This window comes from Pteronotus mesoamericanus, unplaced genomic scaffold (genome assembly GCF_021234165.1).
Source record: "Pteronotus mesoamericanus isolate MK-2021 breed Mesoamerican mustached bat unplaced genomic scaffold, CSHL_Meso_final contig_82, whole genome shotgun sequence".
Classification (NCBI taxonomy): Eukaryota; Metazoa; Chordata; class Mammalia; order Chiroptera; family Mormoopidae; genus Pteronotus; species Pteronotus mesoamericanus.
Genome location: NW_026555265.1, coordinates 6,956,091 through 6,970,272, shown reverse-complemented (window position 1 = coordinate 6,970,272; position 14,182 = coordinate 6,956,091).

Sequence of the window (14,182 nt, the reverse complement as noted above, 5' to 3'; positions counted from 1 at the left end):
CATGGACGGACAGCACAGAATTAACATTTCCGTTCAGAAAGAATGAGGAATTAGACTCAGGCAGTAATAGCCAAAGTTTGTCTGAACGTGGACTTGTAATTCTGGGGTCCTAAGGGCCGCACATGATGTATGATGGGAGAAGATGTTAGATTAGGACCAAATAACGATTTCCATTATTTTGGCTTTTATATTAAATGAAGTTGCACCTGGATGGCACTCTCAGTTGCTGCCTAGTTTGGTGGAGAGAGTTGAAACATATTGAAATAATCATAATGAAGATGATTTAGTCATGTCTGTTGTTAAATTAAAAAGTCCATATTCCAGTAAAAGCCCTGTGAGTTAATGAGTCATTATTTCCTTTTTTAACACATAAAGACTAAAAACAATTGACATTGTGTAATGTTAGACGGTCCTCAAAAAAAAAAATCCTATTTTGGGGCGCTCATTTTACAATTACCAAAGTATTTTCATATCCTTTATATCGTTTGATCCTCACAGGACACTCAGGTCCTGGCAGTGGCTCCGAGTCCCGCGCCCTGGGGCCTGCGGGGGTAGGGCCCAGAGCAGGCCTCTCGGTCCAGAGCTCTTCCTCTACCCAGACTCCTCCTTTAATCAGACGATAAGAGCAAAGTCTTTGTTTTAGACGGAAAGAAAGCACACACACAAAAACCCTGCACCTACAAAGTGAGAGACCTAGTGCAAAGAAAGAAACAAACAGAAACGGAGGGGGGTAATGTAAAGATCTCATAGCTTTAACAGAGTTAGTTGCTGAGATAATCCAGAGGTTGTTGGCTAATGAGCTTAGTAAGTGACAGTTGAGACAGCCATTCAAATAGTTCCAACTCCACCTTGCAAAATCTGTGCTGTTAAAGTAAAAGGTTTTTTCTTGACAGGAAGGAATATCCAGGCAACATGTCTGCTCAGATTGGATTTTTGTACAAATTGCTCAAGTCTCTCATTCAATCTGCTTAGTACATTCTTTGTCAACATGACTGGAACTAGAAATCTGTTTCCCTACAGAGCCCTCTTGTAGGGTACATCCAAGCTATGTGATATCTCTGTGACTGCTGTTTCCCAATGGTTATGTGTATTTGAAATTACTAAGCTGGGTAAGTTAGGCTGAGCCAAGTCTCTGGGGCAGTCAAGGGACAGATGGAGAGAAGAGTGATTTAATAAGGCACAGGTCAGAGGCACAGAAACCTATTAGCAGCACATGGCAAGGAAGGAAAGAAATGGATATGCTTTCTATAGAAGAAGTTGCCTGCATTCTGCCCAGGGAAAAGACAATGGAAAAACCATGGACAGTGAGTCAGGAGCCTTGGATTCTAATCTCATTGCTGCCACTTGCTAGCTGTGTGATATGGGACATATATGATATGGAAAACATAATAAAACAGCCATTTTCACAGATTTATTAAAAGGCCTTTTAAATATACAAAAAGCATAATACATATAAGAAAGAATAAATTCACACAATGCAATATACAGATGACATTTGTTGCTTGAAGCCTATATAATTTTATTAACTGTCACCCCAATAAATTTATTAATGCCTTTTTTAAAAAAGAAAGAATAAATTCAAACTATGATTGGTCGACAGATATAACACGTGTTTCCTTAGAAATGACATTTACATTTCACCATATTCAGGAAGAGAAATGGCTTAATATACACATAATAGTCCTATTCCTGCTTTCCATATTCGCCTCTTTCCATTTTAAATTCCCAGCAAGTTGTATTTATTCACTGTAACATTTACATAGCACATGTATCTGTCATTTAAAAGTGACAGTGACAATATAGTTAAATCTTTATTTTCTTTTATTATTCTAATAAATAAAAGCATGTCACTAAAAAGAGGCCACAACTATAAATGATTTCTGGGACTAGCTCTAAGGGGAAATCATACAGTACATTTGGGAAATAGTAATTCTGAGTTGGTCTCTATAAATGCTTAATTTCTGCACAAAATCTTAAAGCACAAGTGTTTACAGGACTCTTGGTGACAAGAAAAGCTATAGTAAATGTGCCTTAGCACTAAAATTCACATCTCCATGGAAACCTGTGAAGTTCTGTAAGTGTACACGCATGTGGTCTATAGCGTTTATTGAAGGGCAGTGATAGGTGGGTTACCATGTTCTGAAATCTGACAGATTCCAGGCAGCTGCTCATCACAGCCCTGATGTTTCTCCTCCTAAATGTAATTACAGAGAAATTCAGAAATCTTAGACATGAGAGAGGGGAAAAAAAGACATGTTTATATATTTACATGTACTTGCATCTCTCAGAACACAGTGAGTCAAATCAGATTTTTATTCAGAAAAGCTTGAGACATCAGCAGTGTTTCTCTCTCCCCTCACATTTGTTGCTACATTTTTTAAAGATCTCTAGATTTTCCATGTGCACAGATCCATATATTTCTTTTTTAATTATATTTTACTAATTATGCTATTACAATTGTCCCAATTTGCACCCTTTACTTCCTTCCACCCAGCACCCCTTCTCCCTCAGGCAGTCCCCATACCATTGCTCATGTCCATGGGTCATGCATGTAAGTTCTTTGGTTACTCCATTTCTTATACTGTACTTTACATCCCCATGGCTATTCTGTAACTACCTGTTTGTACTTCTTAATCCCCTCACCTCTTCACCCACTCCCCTACACCCTCTTCCCATCTGGCAACCATTAAAACACTCTCCATTTCCATGATTCTGTCTCTGTTCTTCTTGTTTGCTTAGTTTGGTTTTTTTAGAGTCAATTGTTGATAGGTATGTATTTTTTTTTTTTTTGCCATTTTATTGTTCATAGTTTTAGTCTTCTTCTTTTTCTTAAATGGGTCCCTTTAACATTTCATATAATAATGGTTTGGTGATGATGAACTCCTTTAGTTTTTTGTTGTCTGGGAAGCTCTTTATGTGCTCTTCGATCCTAATGATAGCCTTTGCTGGGTAGAGCAATCTTGGCTATAGGTCCCTGCTTTTCATGACTTGAACATTTCTTGCCAGTTCCTTCTAGCCTGCAAACTTTCTTCTGAGGAATCAGTTGACAGTATTATGAGGACTACCCTGTAGGTAACTAACTGCTTTTCCCTTGCTGCTTTTGAGATTTTCTCTTTATCTTTAGCCTTTGGCATTTTAATTATGATGTGCTTTAGGGTAGGGTAAACAGAGTCAGTCTGGCTCTCTCACCCAGGTGTCTGGGCAACTAAGGGAAGTAGTTTCCCATAACTGTGAGAATGGGCCTGATAAGTAGTGTTTTCATAGCCTTGAGACGGGGTCTGATAAACTGCTCCCATAGCCTTGAGTGGGCTCACAAGTGTAGTATGAAGCTCTGTTGCATAAGATCTGGTGGCACCCTGCTTGCTTTGTCTTTGTTCTAATATTTAAGGGGGTAGGGACACCCTGCTGGGTGCCTCTCTTGGGGACAGGTAACATGAAGAGACATGCAGAGACGTGCAAGAGAACACACAGCTTACAACATGTGTTGATCGCCCACCCTTGAATAAAGGCATATCAGACACCCTGACTGCTCCATGAATATTCTTCCTCTGCCTGAATCCTGTTAACCTGCCTGGCCTTAACACACTTGGAGTTGGCCTCTTTCCATTCATCTTGTTTGGGGCTCTCTGTGCTTCCTGGACTTGCATGTCTATTTCCTTCACCAAATTAGGGATCTTTTCTTTCATTATTTTTTCAAACAGATTTCCAGTTTCTTGCTCTTACTTTTCTCCTTTTGACACCCCTATGATATGAATGTTGGAATGCTTGAAGTTGTCCCAGAGGCTGCTTATACTATCCACATTTCTTTTGGATTCTTTTTCCTTCTTCTTGTTCTAATTGCATGTTTTTTGCTTACTTGTGTGTCATATCATTGATTTGATGCTCAGCTTCATTCACTCTACTATTGTTTCCCTGTAAATTATTCCTTTTACTAATAGTATATCCTTTGTTTCTGACTGGATCTTTTTAATGCTGTTGAGGTCCTTACGAAGTTCCTTGAGCATTCTTATAAACAGTGTTTTGAACTCTGCATCTGATAGATTGCTTATCTCCATTTTGTTTAGTTCTTTTTCTGGAGTTTTGATCTATTCTTTCATTTGGGCCATGTTTCTTTGTTTCCTTATTTTGGCAGCCTCCCTGTGTTTGTTTCTATGTATTAGGTAGAGCTGCTATGACTCCCTGTCTTGGTATTTAGGCCTACTGTAGTAGGTGTCCTGTAGATTCCAGTGGCACAGCCTCCCTTATCACCCAAGCTGGGTACTCAAGGTGTGCCCTTCATATGGGCGGAGTACACCCTTCTCCGTCCATGATTGCTGTTGGCAGGTCAATGGGAGGGATTTACCCAGACCAGTCATTTTCAAAGATTGGCTGTGACCATTACCACCAACCTCATCCTCCATGGAAGATCAGCTCTGCAGGAGTAGGGTGATGGTGCTCTGACGTGGTTTGTAGCTGTCCACTGGGTGCATAGGCTTTAGGGTTTTCTGTGTGGTGCAGGCCAAGGTCAGCCCCTACTTATGTTTCACCCTGCCTGAGCTATAGAGCAATCTGAGACAACTGCTAGTTGTGCTGGACTGGGAGATTCCCAGGCAAAGCCACGCTGTGAATCTAGGCTGGCTGCTGCTAGTGCCATTCTTGCGACCACTTAACAAGAGGTACAGGGGCTAGGGGCTCACTGAGGCAGCTTTTGCTTGTTTGAAAGGATTTAGGAAGTTGTGAATTATAAACCATGGCCAGCCATTCATATGGGAAAGCTACTATTAACAGCTATAAGTTGGGTGAGATAGAGCATAGGAGGGGTGCAAACAGTGTTAGCTAGGTTGATGGAGTCTCAGATATGTCACCCTCCTGCTGGCTTTGCGGCTCTGCCCACCTTTGTGTTCTGGGAGAAAGCTGCTACCCCGGTGCTGGAGCTCAGAGGAAGTTGCGTCTGAGTAAATTTGTGTGTGTGTTCTTTAAGAGGAACTGGCACTCCAGAAGTTTCTTCCACTGACTCAATCCCTGCTGGTTGTTGCAGCCAGAAGTTATAAAGACTTATCTTCCTGGCACTCAAACCCTGGGTTGGGCTGGGGGGCCTGGTGTGGGGCTGGGGCTACTCATTCCCAAGATATCCCTTCCGAATTTTTATCCACCACACATGGATGTGGGGCCAGACCTTTTCCCATCTCTACCCCTCCTACCAGTCTGGATGGATGTGATTTCTTTAATTCTGTAGTTGTCAGACTTCATCTAACTTGATTCCTGCTGGTGATGATTGTTCTACATTTTTGTTGTAATTGTGATGTGGTTGTGTGAGGAGGTGAGCTATGCTTACCCCTGCTGCCATTTTGACTGGAACAACCATATATTCCTTGAATGTTTGGAGAGAAAGCTGCCAGTTTTTATCAAACTTATTCCTGGTTAGTGTTTCCTAATGTATAATGGCTTTAAAATGCAAAGAGCATAATAATATTGGAGTGAAATAATCATCTACAGATATCCGAACTATTTATATAAACAAGGATGAATATTCTAATAAAATAAAGAAGTAATGCTAGTCATAGAGGCATATGCACACAATGTTCTATTTTGTAAAATGTATAATTTATTTCATTTAGTTCTTACATCAATCTCAGTGGGTATTATTCTGATTTTTCCTTCCCCTGCCAAGTCTTTGCTATGCTTTTAATATTTTTTCTCAAGAATTATCCTGGATTTTAATGATTTAGGAATAATCTGTGTCTTGGTTGAAACACGTGGAAACAGGTACAATTATAATGAGTTATTAAAAATACTTTGCATTTCATCCTCACAGTTTCCCTTTTTAAAAATGTTCATCTTTGGTTCTGTGAAGATGTGCTGTCTGCTGTGGCAGCCATTCACCACCTGTGGCTCCTAAGCACTTGAAATGTGGCTTGTGTCACATTGTTGAAATGGTAATAGTTGCATATATTCAGTTAAATAAAATACGGATTTAATTTCACCTGTTTCTTTTACTTTTTAAATATGCTTATTAAACAATTAAAAAATTATATATGTGGCAGGCATTATGTTCCCATTGGTCAGCACTGCTCTGGTAAAGTTCTCCAAAGTCCTTTAAAGGGGTCTAGTTTTGATGTCTTAGTGTATGTCAGGTTCGCTCTGCCAAAGTCCTTTAAAGGGGTCTTTTTTTGATCACTTAGTGTATGTCAGGTGATTGACACACCACACTTTTCACCAGAAGGAGTGCTGATTGCTTTCACCTGAAAGAAGTGCTTTACATTCTCTTTCTCCTTCTGAGCCAGGTTTCTCTCCTTTTCTCCCACGCAATTGTCCAAGGCAGAATCACAGCAAGCACACCCAGCCTCTTCCCATTTGTCTTTGCTTCCAGAGAGCCAAGGAGGCCATGTGCTGCCCCTGTGCAATCCAGTAAAACAATCCAGTAAAATCCGTCCATGCAGGGCTCAGAGTTTGCCAAGAAAAGAACATTCAATGCCAGACAAAGCCTGATACGCACCTGGGAAGACAGCGCTGCCCTATGGTGAAACTGGCTCAGCCGCCTCCCACTGTCACGGGAGAACAGCGGAGGCCATTTTGTATTATCATCTTGTATTATTGTCCGAATCCGAACTCTGAGTCGTAATACTTGTTAACTGGGTGTGTGACTTTTATCAAATCATTTAAGCCACCTGTGCCTTAGTTTCTTTACTAGATTTCAATGGAGTTTAACAATTAAGTAAATTTTATTGAAAAACTAATGATTCAAGACTAATAATTCAGTTAGAACTCACAAAACTGGAAAGAAAATAATATATGAAGAAATAATAGTTTTGTTTCCATCTATATCAAGAATATTCCCCCCTCCCCAAAATGAATACTTTGAGCTGCAAATAAGAGAATGCAGCATTAATAGTGGATTAACAGGAGTTTATTTTACTCATATATTGAAAAGTCTGATACTGACTATCAAACACATCAGCAAATCCCGGTGGTGTGGCCTTTAAAATATACCTAGAATCTAACCTTTTCTCTACCTCCACCACTTCTGCCTGTGGCCAGCCACCAGCCTCTCTCCCAGCACTTTTCTAACCCGTCTCCCTCTTTTCTCCCTTGCTCTCCTTCAACATTTTCTATATCCAACAGCCAGAGAGCCTGTTGAAGTATCAGAAAGGTAAATCTTAAGTACTGTGTTGCTCCCCTACTCAAAATACTCCAATGATTTCTTATGTCCTCCAGAATAAAATCTGAAATGCTTACCACAGCGTTCAAGTCTCTAAATGATCTGGGTGCCTGGGATCTCTCTTATCTCATTCCCTTCCATCTTCCCTGCTGTTCACTCAGTTCTCTTGTGTCCCCCCCCTCCCCCAGCCGTCCTGCAGCTCCTTGAACAGGCTGGCCGTATTTTCCCTCAGGGCTTTTGCATATGCTGCTCTCTCTTCCTGGAGCACTCCTTCTCAATCCCCACCTCCCTCCACCCACAAATATTAGCAGGACTTTCTCCCTCACTCTCTCAACTTTCTGAAATGCCACTTTACCAGATACATCTTTCTTTATCAACCTATATAAAATGTCATCCCTATCAGTCTCCAGATACCTTATCCTTCTTAATTTTTACCATAGCTCCTAACTCTAGCTTACATATTTATTCCTGGCTGTCTTTCCTCTGAGTAAAAGGCAGCTCCCTGTAAGCAGGGACTTATGAATCCCCAGCATTAGTACAGTGCCCAGTAACTAATAAGCATTCAATAAATAGAGGTTGAATGAATCTTTGGGCAACAGAATGCCATCAAGTCCCTCTGTCAGGGTCTCTGCAATTCCCTTGGCCGTCTCCTCCTTGCTGCAAGATGGCTGCAGCAGTTCCCACCATCACGTTCTCACACAACCACGGGCAGAGGTAGGAAGCAGTGGGAACAGAGCCATTTTCCTCCTGCACTTTTCTCTTCACAGGGAGACCAATACCTCTTCTAGAATCTTCTAGCAGACTTTTCTTTATATTTTATTTATTGGAAGTGGGTCGGGGTTATCCCCATCTGTAGGAGAGACTAAAGTATTTGGCTTCTCTAGCCTTTAGGGAGGAAGACAGGCAAGGGAGAATAGTGTGCTTACTAAAACTGCCACACCAACAAGAAGCCATGCGTGGTACACCCCAGTTATATCACACAGCTGGTTAGAGGTTTGGTAAACCATGAGATCCAGAAGCACTCAGGAGAGTGCTTTCACCCAATAATGCTCCTATTTTTCCACTGTTTACATCTTGAAAATGTAGCCATTTATATGACTTCCCTTTTTAATTTAATTACTATTCCATTAAATGAAAACCTTTTCAAACAATGATGTAGAAAAATTACTTATGTAATTCTATTAGAGAAGGTTGATAGAAGGCTATATCAAAGGAAGAACTGGGTAGATAGATAAAAGAAAGTAGCCAAAGGTATTCATGCCTCAGAATGGGACAAGATGTGAAAGCTGAGGAAAGGCCTGCTGAGAGATTAATGCAGCTGTGCTGGTGGAGGGGGGTGGGTGGGAGTGGGTAGGGATGGGTTGTGAAATGAAGACAGGAGCCAGAGACAATATTTTCTACTATATTTCACATTCTTATTCATGCTTTGAACAAGACCCAAGACCAGGCTCTTATGTAATACGTGTAAATCAGACACTCAGGATGTTGCATAGGAATTTATTCTTCCGTTTCAATAATTTACCAAAGCTCAGTCCTTGGCAGATTGATGCTGTATGCCCCATGACAGTATCCTCCAAATTCTAAGAGTCTAGAAAAGAAACTAGGATTTGGATGCCCAAATATGCTCCCGTCTTCACATATTTCATGAACTATCAAAGGCTTAATATATCAACCAGTGAGTGAAGACATATTTCAGGTTTGAAAAATGGGGCAATAGATAAGAAAGCAAGTTACACTGGACTCCATGTAGGGAGAGGGGAGGTGAAGAGACCCTCTTTGGTTTTTAATCTCAAGCATTATTGTCCCATGCCTCCAAATCTTGGACACACACATCGGAACATGATGACTCAGAATCCCGGAGTGCTAGAAACAGAAAGTATGAAAGCAAGCACCTTAAGGCAGAGGCACTTGCGCTACCAGACTTTCACGTAAGCCCCACATGCCTCGAGCATGCAGACATGAACAGCTAGAGGAGAAAACAGTGTAACCCCACTGTTTTCTCCTCCAGCTGTTTAAAGAGTAAGGAGAGTTTTTCATGTTTTGTAATGATATTTAAGATGACATGAGGTGGGCATTTTTAAATAAATGACACTCGTATGTCTATCCACTCGGATTTCTTTTACAACAAAGGATGGAGGAGAGATAGGAAAAATAGAATGAATGAAGTTCACCACAGCCTGTGAAATCTTTTTTTGTCAAATGTGACATCGGGGATAAGAACATAGGTCTGTTGCCCTGGTTCACATATAATGCACCTTAACATCAAATTGACAGTTTCTCCAATTCATTAGAAAAATGGATTTAAAATTTTCTTCTGTTGTATTATCAAAAGGAAAAGAGAGAGAGAGAGAGAAAGGAAGAAAGAAAGGCACGAAGGAAAGAGAGAAATTGAACACTAAAAGGCAAATGCATTGCCCTGGAGCTAATTTGATTCTCCACCAAATTCTAGTGCTTGTCCTTTGAACTTCTCACACGACTCTACTCTGAGAGTTAAGAACAGATCGCCTGGTTTTGTTTCCAGCTTTGTCACGTGTAGCAGTGTGACTATAGCAGGTTGTTTAACCTCTCTGTTCCCCAATTTTACAATTTTCTATGAAGACCTACCCTTTTAGGTTAACATGAGGATTAAACAAATCAATGAATAATAAATAATTAGAATAATGCCTAGTAAATGCTATGTAAATGTTAGCAATCTCTATTTTGTTGCTACCAAAGTACATGGTTAGTGAGTAGACACTTCAAAGAATATGGTGGAAATGAAATTTGACTAAGTAGATTTAAGGACATAAACAAAACAAATACCTTATTTCTAAGTAAAAAACAATTTCAAAAGAAATTATAGCATAATCTCTATTTCAAAAGATATAAAAGACTTTGTCTTATGTAAAATCGATCACAGATGTCCTCTTTCACTGGCTTGGACTATGTATCAAGCTTGACTGTTCTCTGAACTCACTGGACAATTTAGCCAGGAACTGATGATTAAAACCAAGTTGTTGGTTCAAGTGACTTTTTTTTTCCTTTCTCTGTGCAGACTAATTGGTTCTACTAGGACCATAGAACTGGTTAAACAGGTATCTTCTAGGCTGTCTGGAACAACCTCCCTCCGTTTTTACTTTTTTTCCAGCAGATAACTAATATTTACTCTTCCCAGGGCCACCTGAACCTCAACTCCTTAATGTTAAACTTTGAATATTGATTCTCTCTGCCTCATTCCTAGAAAAAAAAAATGTCAAGGATCCTTGGGCTACTGATTTTCAAACTCTTCTATCCAGCCAACACTGCCCTCTTAGAGGACAGAGCCTGAGATTTTTATAAAGCACAGCGATGTTGTCCGCAGCCAAGTGGCCTGCCATGGGCCCAGGGACACAGAAATACTTGAAAGTGCTGTGGCTCCGGGCATGGATGCTGCAAAACAGTCACTCGTGTGCATGAGCGACTCTGCAGTGTTTATCCCAGTACTTTCCGTGCTAGTGTTTAATGACTCATGTGTAACGCTGTTATGGTCTGTGATGAACATGCACATTGGCCTGTGGAGGTAACTCCTGGTTGGGTTGGAAATAGCGCTGATATTTCCAGAATGCTTGAAAACTACTGGGAAAAAAATTTCATAAACGAGGAGAAACAAATTTAAGGGAAAGGAAGTGCAAAAAGAGCTCTGCTACCCACAAAACAAGGTTTTTTGTTTGTTTTTTCTTTTTGCCGAGTTACTTTTTCTGCCCATTTCATCCCACCCACCCCAGCTTAACCTCCCAAAGTGCCTCCAGAATCATTTCTAACTCAGATGTGATCATGTCAATCTCTGACGAAACCCTTCTTTTCCGCCTGCAGGATAAAGCCCTTCTCTTTGGCCTTGATATAAGATCCTGTTGTCCTTTTCATCGCCCACTTCTACCCCCTTCTTCCAACCGACCACCCCCAGTCCCTATACCATATGTTCCAGACACACGCAACTGCCTAAAATTCCCTGACCATGACAGATGTCATCTTGTTTCCACGCTCATTATGCCCTTATGCCTCCTGTTCCAGTGGTAAAAATCTCCTCATATCTCAACTCCCAGCTCAAACGCTACCACTTCAGAAATGAAAGAGGATTTCTCTTTTCCTTTTATTCATTGCACTTTATTCATAACCTTCTAAAGCAGAGCTTGTCATATGGGCTTCTCTCTTTTGTCCAGTAGATTGTGAACTCCTCAGTATCAGAATCCCTCGGTTTTGTGGCCTGTTATTCACATTTGTGTCCCTAATACCTAACTCACGACTACAGGTGTGTGGTAGCTAAAGAAATCCTAGAGGGATGAAGATGTGAAGGAGCCTGCCTTTGTTTTATTTTGTCTCCCTTACTATCTTTTAGTACTTCTCACTATGGAAGTCATGTTGCTGATGACAAGTGCCAATTCTCTCTACTTTGATACTGTGCCCCTGAAAGACCACATATATGAATGAAAGGAAGAAGCATCTCACTCACTCCTCCAGGGCAAATGAAAGATGTTCTGTGAAGGCTCCTAACACAAAATTATAACTTGATTTAAAAAATTAAAAAAAAACCCCAGCTGCCCTGTCTCACCTGCTGTAATCAGCGCTGTTCCAGAAGCCGCCTGTGAATTTGGCTTTCTGACAACTCAGAAAGCAGCCTTCCCACTGACTTGCTCCCTGGCAGAGCAGGAATGGTGCTACTGGCTTATGGTCAGGGGGCCTGAAGTCTGGTCTTAGCTCTGCAGCTTGAAATTCATGACTTCATGTGGGACACGTAGAGCCGACTCTCAGTTTTCTCATGCGCAAAACAAAGAAAATGATCTTTTCCCCGGCCCTGCTGACCTTGCTAGATTCTTGTGAAATTCAGAGGGTGCAAAACATAGAATTGGAAATCACTTTTAAAAACTAGAAAATTCACCAGGGGGAATAGAGAGTAGTCATATGATATTATTTATGCCTTAGCCATCTGAGGTTTTCTACATTATTTTCTTCAGGAAGATAAAATTAAATACAATGTTGAAAATATATGGATTTCTACAGGAAGATCAAACTAAATACAAAGTCTGAGACATATTCTATTATCCAGATAAAAGACCAAACTCTACCACCATTAACTGGGTCCTTCTCAGGTAACCCCCATTCAAAGTGCATCAAGCAGTTGTCACCATTGGTACCGTTTATATCTTAAGATCACATGTCCAGAGTTCGTTGAACCACATAAGACTTGCTGGGCATTGACTACATGCCAAATAAAAGCTACACCCTAAAAATATCTGTGTACATATCAGAGAGGTGACTGACTAACCTGCATGAACATTTCTGGTTACCAGTGCCACTGCCGCCACTTGGGACACGATAGAGCTTGGAAGCTACTGCACCCAATGTTGGTAGCATGGGAACAACTGAGCCACAGAGAACAGCACACCTTCTGAGTGATGCTCGGACAGAAAAGAGACCCCAAACAAGGCTGCTTGCACACTTCAAGTACGTTATGTTTCAAGAATATAACGACTCTCTCCCCTGTGCACATACCTAAGACCAGCAAAACTGGGGCAAGATGAGTTCTGTTCTTATCACCACACAGTCCCAAGACTACAGTCTTCTCTGGCTCCACTTATAAGTCTGGTTTCCTGTGGTGCACTTCTTTCTCCTTCATGATAAATTTTTCCTGATCCTGTCTTTTGTCTCTGTCTACAGTGTCAGATACATAAGTCTGAACAAAAATGCTAAGTAGGGTTTAAGTTTTTTTCCAAAGAGGCTCAGGAAAAAACCTTAAACCAGCCTCTCTGTAAATCAGTGGTATAAATGGACTTTTAAGGGTACTTTGGGAAGGACTGAAATGTGAAAGAATGGCCATACCAAGTGTTTGTAAGGATATAGTGCAACTGGAACTCACACACGTTGCTGGTGAGAGTGCAAAATGGAACAGCCATTCTGGTAAACAGCTGAGCAGTTTCTTAAAAAGTTAAACATTTACCTACCATATGACCCAGCCATTCTACTCCATAGTATTTACCCAACGTAAATGAAAACGTATGCCCACATAAATAAAGACCTGCATATGATTGTTCATAACTTTATTTATACTAATGCAAAACTGGAAAAAACCCAAATTTCCAACAACAAATGCATGGATAAACAAACTGTGATGTGTATATATATGTATGTATACATTCATTTATTCAGGGGAATATTTCTTAGTGATCAAAAGGACTGAAATTTTGATACACGCAATATAGGTGGATGTCACAATACTTATGCTGAGTGACAAAAGCCAAATAAGAAGTAGTTCAATGATTCCACTTACATAAAATCATAGAGAATGTATCCTAATCTATAGTGACAGAGGCCAGTCAGTATTTTCCTTGGGCTTGGGGAGTGGGGTTATAGAGGGCTGAGAGGTGAGGACTATTGAGGACACTAGCAAATTTTACAGAGTGTGGATATGTTCACCATCTTGGTGATAGTGATGGTTTCATGGATGCCTACATATATAAAATTGCATCAAATTGCTCCTTTTAAATATGTGTGGTTTATTGTCTATCAAACACACTTCAATAAAGTTATTTTTAAAAATGGATATGTAGGGAAAATGTGCCAGCTAACCGTTTCCTGCAAAAATATCTGAGGTTTCTCCCCTCCTACCCAATCAAAATATCCTACTTAATATCCATTACTTCTTAGGAGACTAGAAGACTGCTCACTGAGGGGAGACTTGGCCTGCCTTACCTTTGTGTTCCTGATGAATTTTAGAACAATGTCTTGCAAACATCACAGGCACTAAATGGATAGATATGAAATGAGTGAAGAATGATTTAATTAATTAATTGGATAGTTTTCAGCCTTAACAGTCATAGATGATACTAGTACACTGATGTTTATGTACAGTTCTACAATTGCTAACTTTCCTCTCTCCAGGATAAATTCTTCCTTTTGACAAGTCAATACATCTCACTTCAGACTATCAGGCAACAAATCTTTCTTTGGGGAAGATCTATGAGTGCAAAGGATACAATCCATAAAAGAATCCGAGGAACACTATTTGTTTCTCTTTGAATAGAGCATTGA